Source organism: Zootermopsis nevadensis, unplaced genomic scaffold, assembly GCF_977971745.1.
Source record: "Zootermopsis nevadensis isolate Lab colony 2312 unplaced genomic scaffold, Znev_1.0 Znev_ptg000045l, whole genome shotgun sequence".
In the NCBI taxonomy this organism is placed as follows: domain Eukaryota; kingdom Metazoa; phylum Arthropoda; class Insecta; order Blattodea; family Termopsidae; genus Zootermopsis; species Zootermopsis nevadensis.
Window position 1 is genome coordinate 1,386,912 of NW_028259177.1, and position 14,799 is coordinate 1,401,710.

Below are 14,799 nucleotides of genomic sequence, written 5' to 3' on the forward strand. Positions count from 1 at the left end.
AGATCGGAACAGAGACCAGTGGTAGACTGAAGCAAACACGGCTTCGGAAATGAACTCTGTTTAGATTCTTGCTAACACGGTCATAAAACGTCAGGTTCCGAAAGATGAACGGAATTTCTTGACCAGCTTAGGGACTTTTCGTTTCTCAAGGACCCAGTGCAGTTCGTTACATAGTTTTCAAATAAAAGCTTTCCAACCCTGTCTGCCTGCTCTCCTCTTTTTCTCTCGTTGTAGAACAGCGTTTCTGTCTTTTCGATCGACATACGCGTACACCTTTCCAATTGGGAGAACCTACGAGTAATCAATAAATCGTGTACTATAAAACCCAAAAACATTCCTTCGGGCCCGTTCTACATGTCTGGCAATATATTAATCATCTTAAATACCCCTGGAGTACATTTACCCCATTTTAGAACTGGTGGTCTACAGAAACCACGGGACCACCGATGTTGAGAGCCGATGTCCAGTTATGAGTTAAGTTTATTTCGATTTTCGTTACAATAAAAATATTTGTTATTTAATGAAGCAATATTAAAAAAAATATTTTACACGTAAACATTTTCTATGACGTCTCCTTACATGAGAATCGAGTTAATATTCACCAACTCTCACACAGCTGATCGCCCGAGAAGACGCATTCCGTTGCCGTGTAAGATTCAAACACGCGGCCCTAGGCATATGGGATTTAACATTCTAAGGACGAAATATAACAATTTCCACGGAACAGAGTCTTCTTAGAAAAGCTGGCAGCCTTTTAGTGAACCCAAAGGTTCATTTCCGTACTCACAAGACCCCACCACTGTTCCCTGTTCTGAAGTAGATGAATTAGTACACAGCCTTTCCATTCAATCGTTTATTACAAAAATCTTTCGTAGACAGGGGTGTAGAATCTATAATAAGAGCCGCTATTTTCGACCATTCATCTAAGAAATGCACCCCTTTTAGAGCATCAATGGACGATTTTTTATTTCAGGAATGGTCCGCGAACATGGACATACTATAATTCTAATGTCCATACAGACTTACGGAAGATCAGTTCTCCCGTAGAATAAAGCGTTACAGTGTTAATGCGTTAAGGCGAGTGTCGTGTGCTACCAGCAGCACCAGGGTTCAGCTACAATCATGTGACCTGGCGAGAGATGAGAAACATTCGAGGGGTAAAAGGAAGGGGGCACAGTAACATCCCAGGAGGGCACAACTAGTGTCGTGCTCAGTGTACAGAAATTCCGGGGAATTTACCGTGGGGACTTCGCCCGGCGGTGCGTCAATCAGAAATTTATCTTACGCTTACCAATGAGTACGATGTAAAGGGGTATTAATGATGCAGTTTATCCGGCCTTCTCAGGACTCAGAAACTGCTCAAGCACAGATGGAATGAAAATATTGGCTGTTAAGAAATTGTTATGAGTGGGTGCGTTCTGGATTCACCTAGTCTAGGACAGAAAATTTTCGCAGGGTTTTTGTGAATACGACAATGAACTTTCGGGCTCCATAAACCGTGCAAATTTTATTGTCCAGCGGAGCGATTACAAGCTACTCAAAGAGGACTTTGTTCTGTGCAACGAGATTGTCATTCTCAGCGTGGCAGAAGCAGATGTTTGAAATTGTAGCTTTAGAATTAAAAATTACACATAAAACAACCGTCGTTCCGTCGGTTCCATCCTGGTTTTACAGCGACTTAGAACGGAATCCTGTGCTATTCACCCTTAGACAAGACGGTCCACTGTTACTGGCCTCAGACTGCAGGAAACTTGCGAAGGAAGTTCTGGACGTTGGTACGAGATAGCTATTACCTCACCTTGGCGTTTGTACTTTGCAGGACCCCACCGGAATATGGTCTGCATGCACTAGAGGTGATTACACACAAGGCTCTTGGCAAATATCATAAAACACCTCTCTTACAGATTATACAAGCATGACGACAACTGCTAATGTTACATATACCACCATAGTCCTTGCTTTTGTATCTGCCGTTTAGATAAAAAGGATTATCGGTTGTCTTTTGTATTACACTAATTTATCTCTGCAGTACGCGTAGTAACGGCTATGTCTTGGAAAATCTGTTGTAAGCAAAGGCTAGGGAAGGAATTGCTTCTCTTTATTGATGAGTATTAATCCTAGGCCGATGTCAGTCTATGTCCTTGTTCAGTGAGCCAAGAGAAATGTTGTGAGTGGACGCATTGAAAATCGGTGCTCTTTTGCGACAGTCATAATGATTTTATGCGGTGAGTTTGTTAATTTTATGCTCAAAGTTATTTATATTGTTTATAAGATGTGTCTATTATTTCAAGTCGAAGTAAGTATGAAATCACGATACATTAGAGGTTTCCAGCGTTGCTGGTCTTGACTTCGCACGACGTGGCCGCCATGTTGGTCATTGGATAAGGCAAGTGGGAGGGCGCGGCGTCTCTCCCTGAAGACAAGGAGAGACACCGCAAGAAATTAAGGGAGAGATTCCGCACTTAAAAAAATACCACATCTGATTTAAAAAATCACACACGTACATATTGAGTACTCAAAAATGCCTGGTCTATTGCATTATCTTATATTATTGAGGAAAATTAGTCCAGTGCTGAAAATACCGAAGAAAAACTCAACTGCAAGGAGGCAACTGGCTTCTGTCCTCACTGAAGCAGCCAACAGAGGAAATGCGAAAGAAGCAAAGAGGAAACGAAGTCAAAAAGCAGACGAAAGAGGCAAAGGTGAACAGTCCGAGTACTTCAGGTGTACAAGGTTGAAAAACGTGAAAAAAAAGTTCTAATCAAGAGACCCCTGAAAACTGTAACACCAACAAGTGCTGTGAGTACTGGGAAAACTGTTGCATGAGTTCTGCTCTCCGTACAAATTTCACTGACTAACGCATAGACTCTAAATTCACTGGTTTAAGCTTTGACTCCAAGCAACCTCTGGAACATTTTGCTTTCAATGTACTTGATAATTGAACATTCATTTGATATTCAATAACTTTTCAATTTTTATTGGTATTCACATATTTTCTCCATGTTAATGTTCACATTAATTCATTAGTTTGAATGAAATATATTAAAAAAATGTTGCCGTCAATCACAAATATAAAATTGTTAAAAGATTAAAACATCAATTAACGTTCCCCTTCGAGTACTCGATTACATAGCCATCAACAGGTGTTATGTAGTTAAAACTTATTACTGAAATACTGATATTTATTGTTTTTTATAATTTATATTCTTCATTTTCTGATGATGTTCTTCTTGTTCTTTATATTATTTCTTCGTTGCGTTGTATTATCACGGGTCACTGTTATTAGGTTTGTAAAAAAAAATTTAATATATTTTAATACTTATAATCACAATATGACGCATTTACAATATCTTAGTTTGAACGAAGTTCATCAGTTTTCATTTACATATGTTTCTTTTTGAATTCACAAGATGTGTTCAAAGAGCGGCGTCTCTCCCGGCATGTCCGGGAGAGACGCCGCAATAACAACTTTTTTTATCGCCCTGTATCTCTGAGAATTAATTTGCTTTAGATATTTTGTTTATGGATTAGTATAATAGAGATCATGAATATAATATCTCTGAATTTTCAGCCGTTTTGACCATTTTTGGATTGAGTTAGAACAAGTGTTGCAAAAAGTACGGCATCTCTCCTGGAATTACCTTATACGTATAATTTTGTGATGTTCGTGAACATAAGTCAGTAAGATGTGGTTATCAGTAGAATGCTTTGGATGGTGTTCAGTGTTAAAATTGGCCCAAGAAAAGTGTACACATTGAAGTACACATTGGCGTTCCAAAGAATTTTCTCCCGCTGCGTCACGTTCGTCATTGTTGAGCTGTCTTCCGAGGTCATCGTGAGCAACGCGCTCCAACAATGTCCTTGGGGCTTTGCAGTATCATATGATCCGAGGTCACTCTTGCGCAATAATGTGTTCCAACAATAGCCTCGATTCACACAGGTGCTCAAAGATGACAGATTGTAATGCGGGTTGCCAACCTCCACGTAAAATCGCGACAGACAAACTTCGACTGACCCACAAATTACACTTCGCTCACGCTAGAGTCTGTATTTTGTGGTGTATTAAACGACACTGTCAGTACATCACGTTGAAATAAGAGACACACAAGAAAGATTATTCTTGGCTTCGTGAGAAGAGAGACGGTAGCTGTCTAGGGAAGTCCATTACCACTGCCGACTGCGTTAGAATTAACGAGGGGTGGGGCGGGGGTGGAGGAGAGGGGAGAGTCTAGAGTAAAGTAAAGTAAAGTTTGTCCCGCTATACGCCATGTAGGCGTTTGGGGGGAGAGGAGGTATAGCTCCTCTCTTTCTTGACCTTTCGGCACTAGATGGGGGGGTGAGTGGTCGGCATCACGCCCCGGCCGGCTTTACCCCCGGGAAAGGATCCCGGTACCCATTGTAGAGGAGGCTGGGTGGGCCCCAGAGGCTAGAGGAAAAATCCTCTGCCCCCGTCGGGGATCGAACCCCAGTCGTCCAGTAGCTAGTCACTATACTGACTGAGCTATCCCAGCTTATGACAGTCTAGAGTAGTGATCTCGGGTCTGAACCGTGCGCAAGGAGGGGAGAGAACGTAGGATTAATGATTTGTCTCCCTATTTTTCACGTCTTGGGATGCAGCAGTTAAAAAACGATCTGAGGTGGTGAATGATTCTCGGAGTAGGCCATGCAAGTTGTAATTGAATGGATGTCTCTTTATGTTACCTTCGATTTGGTCGTAAACTACTTAGATGACCAGATTCTGAACAGGAACACGCCACGTAAAAGACCACAAGCGTCACAATACGCAGTCGACTTGTGAACTTGCTTTGTGTGAGGTCGGGGGACACGTTTGTCCTGCCCCTCATGTCCGATGGGTTACACTGTAAAAGTTCCAGACCTCTGAATTAGATAATCATGCTCAGAAAAATCCCCTTGAGGGAGTGACGTGATGTTGTACAAAGCACGAATTTTACTAGACAGCTGGTGTTGCTGCTTCTAACTTCGTGTTCCTTATGAAACTAAGAAGCGTGCTCATGAAGAAATCCACCATATTATATTTTGGGGTAGATACTTTATTAGTTTCCCAGAAGACATGAAGTGCGATGGTACAATAAGTAGCAAAAGAATGGCCAGGGTACCAAATAAGGGTCTGTATACAGGCAACGTAGATACTAACTCCAAAGAGCAGAGTCCTTTTGCAAATGTTAATAAAACTCTCAGGTAGTCAAGAAATTTCCTGCCCTAGATTGAACTCTAAGGTTCATTACCGTGTTCACTAGTGCCCGCCAACCATCCCTATCCTCATCCAGATTAATTCAATGCGCACATTTCAAACTTATCTTTCTAAGATCAGTTTTAATATTATCCTCCCAGAGAGAAAGACAGAAATAAAAGAAGATAAAAGCAAAAATTAATCTGGAACAACAAAACCGAATGCCTTGATTCGAATTGGAGGGGAGGCATTTTCGAAATTCTTCATTTCAGTACGATTACCAACCTGAACCTATTTCTTCGTACCGCTGACATAACCCGAAGTAGTTTTAAAATAGGCGAACGTCAATCCACTGTCCACTGTTAACATGTTGGTCACATAATTACCCTTGATGTCATTGCATCCTCCCCCTTCCCCCCTTCGTCGCATTGTATTTTGCGCACAAGAATAGCGGAGGTTGGTCCGTAAAAATCCCCCGTACGTACAAACTATCCCACCCCCCACCCCAGTGACATTTACGAGGGCTACATGGCAATGTTCTAGCTAACAGTCAATCTGGGAAATGCACCTTCTAGCACCAAGCGATAAAAAATTTCGCTAACAGAGGGCAAAAAACACTCTTCTATCAGCTAATTGACTTTGATACCAGTTTTTTTTCCATGAAAATTCTTTATAAAAGAACTGGTGACACAGTCACACATGAGACTAATTCAATTGCATGGTGAAAAATATATATGTTACTTAATATTGGGCTAAACAAATGTTCATGAAATAACAAACGTGAAATGAATGCAAAATCTGAGAGCCTCTCTATGATCTAGATTCTAGATTCTAGAACTCCTTGAATACATCACGCTATGTGGACAGCAGAAAGATAATTCAGAATAATTTACTGCATTTATAATTTTGGATTATATGGTAAAAATGTCGTAAAAATCAAATCAATATAATTTTCTATTTCCTACAGAAAAAAGTGAATATACGAGGCGCGTCCTCAAAGTAAGTTTCCCACTCGTCCCACAGCTAGCAAACCTTATATTGCGCGAAGCGACTGTGCGTACGTGATAGCGCAATGACGTAGCATGGCGCATGCACTAACGGCACTTCCCGCGTTCTCACAATAGCATCGTTGCAGCTGTTGAAGATGGAGGTTCTTATTCCAGCTCCCGCCGACTGTGAAGTGCGGTCAGTGATAACGCTAGGCCGCACACGGCTCGACGGACAGCAAGTCTCCTGCAGGAGTTCAGCTGGGAGGTGTTTAATCATCCACCCTACAGCCCGGACCTCGCTCCCAGTGATTTCCATCTTTTCCTACACCTCAAGAAATTCCTGTCCGGTCAGCGTCAGCGTTTTGAGAATGACAGAGAGGCGGAGATGGTCGTCACACAGTGGTTCCAATCCCAGGCGGCAGACTTCTACGACACAGGTATTCAAAAGTTGGTCCCACGGTATGACCAATGTCTCAATTCCGGTGGCGAATATGTTGAAAAATAGCTGGACACTTGCTGTATCTGTTGCAATAAATATTTCCATGAAATTGTGTTTTGTTTCTGTAAACGGCCCCAGGGAAACTTACTTTAAGGACGAGCCTCGTAATTTTCACAATAATACGTTATTAGAGTGATCAAACAAAGGAGGGTTAGATGTACTGGTCAGCCCTGAAGATAGAAACAGCATATTACAACGAAACGCTGTTGTCATTCCGCGCGGCATTGCAACGTAGAAGACCGATGTGGTCAATTTCACTGCCGAGAGAATACGATCACACTCCGTAAAACGTAATATAATCATTATAATTTCTATGTCAAAATTCTGTGTTATAAGTCTTTTCCATGTGACCGGAGCAAGTAGCCTAGCGGAGACGAGGTACATGGCTAGATGAGAGATAAGATGTGTACCATTTTCTCTACTGCAGCTTTGTATAGAGTTACTATCACGTTTTCCAAGTAGTTGTTCGTGGGCATGCGCTGTTGTATTCGGTGTGGACTCGGGATCGCGGACACAAAAACGGGTTCACGTGGTAAATGACCAAACGATAACCAAAGTCTGTTCGTATAAGTAGCGTCTCCAAATGTGCGTACTTGAGTGACATTTCATTCAGACAAATAGGTTACTAAATAATCTAAAGAATTTATAATGGAACCTTTATCAACTTTAATATTCATGTCAGCATTAAATGACAGTATAATTCCATCTCACAATTTCACACAGTCAAAATGTTGGTATTACTGATGTCATGAACATTCCAAGTTTTATTAAAACAGTTATTTTGTTTAAATTTCATTAGAAAGAACGATATGAATTAGGAATGATGCCATAAGCCTATAGTTTCTTATAGATACATAAATTAAGTCTGGCATTTATTAAAAATTATACGTCTTACTGGCAGTAGACAGAGGACAGCTTTTTAATAGTTTTATAGACAAATGCCATGAATCTTCCTTCCCTATTTATAAATTATAATCATCCCATATAAAGTATCTAGTTGAAAATCCCATGATACGAGTTTCTGCGCACATTAGAACTCGGCCACGGCGCCCACTCGTCCCACAAACCGTACAAACCGTAGGACGTAATTGTGCGCATTGCCGATTCTGCACGAGTACCAGGGCGCATGCTCATACCTAAATGAAACTAACTACGACATTCTGACTGCATCTTTCCATTCCTTGCATTGTGCAAAAAAAGGAGAAGAGATTCCGAAGTGGCTGAGATGGAAAAAGGAGATATGGCCTAGTATGTAGTTTACTATTACTAGAATTTTAGTAAAATTATCTCTCACGTATAACGTAATTACCTGCAGAGTTAACAAGTTCCCTGTTCAATCTATAGACCTATCGAAATGTTGCGGATTCTTTAAAAGTCGATTTATATTCATCTCTAATTCAGACTATTGTATTTATTTAATGATGTTCATTAATTTTTAAGTTATGTACTTTAGGTTATATGGTTTTGTAATCTTATGAGTTGTTTTATTTTGAGTGTGGTGTGTTGTTTTGTTGTGTCTCATTGTAGGACCACTGCCACCAGGTAAAAACCCATTTGCAGTCAATAATAAGAATGATAATAATAATAATAATAATAATTACCGTATTCACAAGGCCCCGCCAGCTGTCCCTATCCTGAGCCAGATGAATCCAATCTACCCCTACCCGTCCTACTTCACTAATATCCATCTTAATGTTATCCTAACTACTCCTAGCTCTTCTGAGTGGTGTCTTTCTCCAGCCACCTCTTACTTCAGCGCCCTCATGCTTTGTTCTTCCCTTAACGTGAGAGATCAGGTGTACTCGCACAAGACAACAGATGAGATTAAGACGACTGTATTCTGGGATTTTACGTCGTGTAGTCTGGTACAAATTTATCGACGTTTCGGAGGTGCTTGTTGCGAAACAGGCACATCAAGTGACTTTGTGCCGCGACATTTGTACTATAGTGCGTACAGGCCTTTAGACCATCGCGTATGACAGAAGCATTCTCGAGTTTTGACCGAATTAAAAGAATGTGTATGATGTTTCTGAAATATAGTGCACCACTTTAGGGGTGTGTTCTTAGCACAGGAACAATAAAAGGAGTCTAAAACACAAGTCCTTGGAGATTTCGTCTTTGAGTCATGTGCTAGTTTATTTTGGGAACAGTAGAATAAGAAATAATATATAAACGAGTCCACAGGAAAACATTTATTTCCAAATCTCTGAACTCAACGTTATACATAATTGTTTTGACAACAATATAAATTACAAACAGTGCTCATTGTGATGTCCTTGTGCGCATCTCAATAAGGATTGTCGCATGCTCTAAAATTCCAGGCTTGTTAGGTATTGACTATTTTTTTTTATTTGGTGTTCTGTCTGACGACAGGTCCATATGAACAGGATCCTTCCATCCTTTTCTCGGACTGGGACCTGTTCATATACGTTCTTGGCAGATGATCCAGAAGTGGTTTGCCATTGCCTTCTTCTGTGTAATTGTTGGGATGCCACGGAGGAAAACTCTGTGTTGCCTAGGCCACGGCGTTGCCCAACACAAGTTATAAATTCGGGTACCGCCGGGAATCGTATATGACATTAAATCTGTGTTCTTTATTTGGGGTGAACCTTCAAGTCTAATACACTACGACACAACAGATAAAAATTACTGCAATTCATATTTTAAAACTTGAAGCTTTCTAATTGGGGCGATAATGCAACAAATTGGCAGCTGAACGATAACAAAATTCCCCGAATTTGATATTGTCCTAATTCCCTTGTGACTGTGATTCTGATTTCTCCGTCTTCCATACGTAACAGAATGAACCTCCCACATTATCGAGGGATTTCTCCCCTGCGTTTGTATTCTGATACTGTCCTTTAACCTGGTGAGAAGAGACATGAACTAAGATCTCTGAGAAGTTTTATTCTTTGTAGACCAGAGAGTTTCTTTGTTCGAGTTTCAGCCCTGCACGTAGGCACCAAACAGGAGCTCATTCGTTCTTTTTGCAAGAAGGTGAAACTCGTAATGGAGAAGCAATGCCCTGCACAATTAATTTTTAAATCCCATCCATCTTGTTATCACCTGCTTCACTGTGGAAGACGGTCTCTTTGAAAGCAGATAACTCGAATTTAAAAGAATGGGACAAACGAGTGGAGTTCGTTACGGAAACACAACTCTGTACTTAAGTAGAAATTGTTTTCCCGCCGTGAAATCGTCTTTCATCCGAAAAATTAACCACGTGACAGATTTTTCATACGTGGTACTAGAAAGAAAGACCTGACTTAGTAATGAGTAACTCTTCATTTCGCATTTGTACGCTTCGTACGTTTCTCAGAATAAACAGCGATTATTTCCTTAAACGGCGTTACCCAGTCGATCTTCGCGACGGTGAAGTGTGGTGTTTTCTTCGCGGTGCGGGCTGAAACCTTTAATATTACTTAGACGAGCTTCGAATTCAACAGGTCAATTCGTCCAATTATTCTTAACAAGATATTCATTGCTTCTGGTGCGACTCTGCCCAGCACCAGAACTGCCTTCTTCATTTCGAATTTCGTCTCTCCCTTGATTATCATTTTAGATGGTCCTTACATTCCTCTTACGCCCAGTCGGCATGATGACCCGCGAAGCAGGTAATTCTGCTTTGATACAGTGGTCTAGCGGTTAGAGCGCTGGCCTTGTAATTCTGGGGTCTCGGGTTAGAATTTATAACTTGTGTTGGGCAAGGCCGTGGTCTAGGCAACACGGAGTTTTCCTCCGTGGCATCCCAACAATTACTCCATTCACACACAGAAGAAGGCAATGGCAAACCACTTCTGGATCATCTGCCAAGAACGTATATGAACAGGTCCCAGTCCGAGAAAAGGATGGAAGGATCCTGTTCATATGGACCTGTCGTCAGACAGAACACTAAATAATAATAAATAAATAGGTTACAGGGTTACATCTCTTGAACTAAGGGTCCGGTAAGACTATAATATGACAGACAAAGACAGAGAATGCGTGTCGAGAGAAAGAGTGAGATGAGGTGAATCTAAGAAGAGGGACAGATATTATTAAGACGGGTCACAGGCTAAAACGTTCCCCAAAAAACCTGTTCTATTTCCTTCCTTGTCTTGACCGACAGAGGTCACTGATCGAGACCCGAACAAGATTTGTTCCCTGTTTATCTTACGCAGAATGACTTTTAGTGAGGTTTGAGATTCCGAGGGCGAATGGTATGTGCGATGGTGCCAGCAAGAACCTTCGAAACGTCGGTAAACTTCTACCAGACTACACGGAGCAACATCCTATGAGTCACCTCTGTTCCCTGCGTTGTTATGACCTAAAAACAAACATCGATTAAATATCATTGCATGAAATGAGAACTGTGGCTTTCGCGGAACATAAAAGGTCGGAGTAAAATCACGAAATTTGTTTTTGGAAAATCTCGGTCTCGGCTGAAATTCGAAACAGGCATGTACGTAAGAAGTGTTACCGCTTCGAGCATGAATTAGTTATCTTTCACCATTAAGATGGTTTCATAAAAAAGCAGAAGATATTTGAAGTTCGTTTAAAAGTTTTATTCTTAGATTTAGACCGAAAATAGAGTTTATTTCTTCCCCTTATGACATTTCGCGGGCGTGTTTAAGGTTTTATTTATGTGCAATGTATGATTCTCAGAATAAACACAGATTATTTACCTTAAAAGCATTAACCAGTTGATCTTTGTCACAGAGACAAGTTGTGGTTTCTTTGAGGAAGAAGGGAAGTTTCCATTTAGAACTTCATCCTTTCATAACAACGCAAACCAACGTACACTCGTCTGAAGTTCCCTGTCGGTCCAACCCGACTTTTTATAAGACATCACCAAACGTCCGCGTTCACGAACTGAAAATCTAGAAGTAATATAACATTTCCCAAGATGTTGTATAATTCTATATTGAATCTTGGGTAGAAATTACAAGACTACACTCTGTTTCCCCGCTGGTTGTACGACACATTCCATAACCAGTCTCATACATAGGAGAGAACTACATCTCCTGCAATATAGGCATCCCTTTCTTACAATGTACGTGACTGTAGTGATCAATGGCGCCCGACGACTAAACCGCCTATATATATCACACCAGTCTTCCCTCCGCCACAACAGACGTGATGGAATTTGTTAATTTTCGACACTGCGCGTAGAAAACAAGTTTAAATATTGCAGAGCCGAGTGAGAATTCCATATTTAAGCAGCGTTGAAATGTTCCTTGTCCCTTTGAAGCGAGACCAACCAAAACCAACCAAAAAGCTAACCGAGGGCGGAGGCCTGCGCAAGCGCAAGCATCGTCCCTACCTAGGTGACACCATTCCTGCACTCAAGGCGCATTGCTGGAAATGGTAAACGGTCTTAATATAATAAAAAAAAAAAAAAAAAAACGAAAATTTTGCTGACGCTAACAGGGTTACGCCGTGGCTGGAGCCTCGACCATTCAAACTGGGATCTGTTGCTGCTGATGGGAGGTTATCCCGTCAGGCAAGTTGTCCAAAGGAATTTGGTTGGTTGGATCTCTGGGGTTTGAACCCAGAGAGGGGGGGGCCGTTTCGGCTGAAGGCCTCTGCGGCGTGGGGGGAAGATCATTTCAGCTGATGGCCTCCACGATCGGGGGGGGAGGGTGGCGGGCCGTGCCCCTATTAAGAACTCGTCTGAATCGTATTTAAGAATTCGGTCCGTACCTCGAAGAAAACACGTCACTTCACAGACGCAGAAGTAGCGTGAGGTGCGATGCGCCTTTGTTCGTATAAACAAATGTTTGTAGAACCTAAACCATTCGTGATATGTAAAATCTGAAAACAGATTTGGAAAGCTCATGACGTAATACGTACTTCGTACGCAATATGTCCAGATCCATCTCTTACGGTTTTCGAGAGGCGGGAGCTTAACGCGCCAGATACATCGAAAATTGCACACATTGGTTTATTAAAATTACAATAAATGTATAAACAATTATAATTACAACAAAATACGTTACAGATTCTTAAAGGTCTTCATTTACTGATCATTTTACATATAAGTTACATTACCCTTACTCTCAGCATTCAGGAGGAATGAACGTTTAAATGTGTCTCGGCGCTGGATCTTACACGTGTTCGCAACTAACGCTGATTTGCCGAATCACCCTTCCGTATGGACGTATTTACGTCATTAAAGTACACGCTCCTTCTCAACATGGCAACGCTGGAGACTGAAGGCCAAGCAGAGTAGCGAAGCGATTCCCCCCCCCCCCTTCCGGTCAGCTGACTTAGTGATTCATGTGCGCAGAGCAGTTTACCTTGACACGTGTTGCAACAAATCTGGGCTTTGCCGGCCGTGAGATAAAATCTGGTTGAAAAATAAGAAACACGTACACGGCCCAACAAAGCTGAGGACCACCATCTGTAATTTTAACACTTTACGAAAATTATTGTATAATATACCTCGTGCGCCTGACTGCTGCGATCGTGGGTTCGAGTCCCACTCAAGGCCGATCACTCATGCAAGGAGTTTCGAAATGTAAGTAGACCAACTTTGGCAGGACCGAAGGGACTTAGGACAGCGAAATGATTACGGGTAGGCCACGATCTTGCGATTCATGGAAAATAATGTAAACAAATTGACCCTAGTGAGTTTTCAGCGAACCCTCTGAAACACGAAGTAGTTTTGTAGATATTTAAGACTCCAGTTAATACTTCAAAGAAAATACCAAACATCACCACTATATCAAGCCTCCCCCCCCCCCAAAAAAAATAAATGCACAGAAATAACAGCTACTTTAACGTTCTTGACGAATACATACGTACAAATACAAAGCGAGAGAGAAAATAACCCAGGAGTGACCAGAATGTCTCACATTTAATTATCCGTCAGGCTGCCTGTTAAAGGACGTGATGCAGCTACTAACCAGTGAAATGTAAATGGCTACTGATATAACTGTTAATGTCAGTTACCAGTTCCTGTTATTTAAATAACAGCAGCAAACTGGTTACTGGTAATTCAGCTGCCGACCTCAGCTACTGTTCAGTGAAACGTGATCGGTACCTCCACTAACAGCTACCTGGCAGATACCAGTTCCACTAATTCAGAATGGTGCTGCAAATAACCAGTTATTGGAAAGTGCAGCTACTAACCAGTGAAATGTAAATGGCTACTGATATAACTGTTATTGTCAGTTACCAGTTCCTGTTATTTAAATAACAGCAGGAAACTGGTTACTGGTAATTCAGCTGCCGACCTCAGGTACTGTTCAGTGAAAAGTGATCGGGATCTCCACTAACAGCGACATGGCAGATACCAGTTCCACTAATTCAGAGAGTTGCTGCAAATAACCAGTTATTGGAAAGTGCAGCTACTAACCAGTGAAATGTAAATGGCTACTGATATAACTGTTATTGTCAGTTACCAGTTCCTGTTATTTAAATAACAGCAGGAAACTGGTTACTGGTAATTCAGCTGCCGACCTCAGGTACTGTTCAGTGAAAAGTGATCGGAATCTCCACTAACAGCGACATGGCAGTTATCAGTTCCACTAATTCAAACAGTTGCTGCAAATAACCAGTTATTGGAAAGTGCAGCTACTAACCAGTGAAATGTAAATGGCTACTGATATAACTGTTATTGTCAGTTACCAGTTCCTGTTATTTAAATAACAGCAGGAAACTGGTTACTGGTAATTCAGCTGCCGACCTCAGGTACTGTTCAGTGAAAAGTGATCGGGATCTCCACTAACAGCGACATGGCAGTTATCAGTTCCACTAATTCAAACAGTTGCTACAAATAACCAGTTATTGGAAAGTGCAGCTACTAACCACTGAAATGTAAATGGCAACTGATATAACTGTTATTGTCAGTTACCAGTTCCTGTTATTTAAATAACAGCAGGAAACTGGTTACTGGTAATTCAGCTTGCCGACCTCAGGTACTGTTCAGTGAAAAGTGATCGGAATCTCCACTAACAGCGACATGGCAGTTATCAGTTCCACTAATTCAAACAGTTGCTGCAAATAACCAGTTATTGGAAAGTGCAGCTACTAACCAGTGAAATGTAAATGGCTACTGATATAACTGTTAATGTCAGTTACCAGTTCCTGTTATTTAAATAACAGCAGGAAACTGGTTACTGGTAATTCAGCTTGCC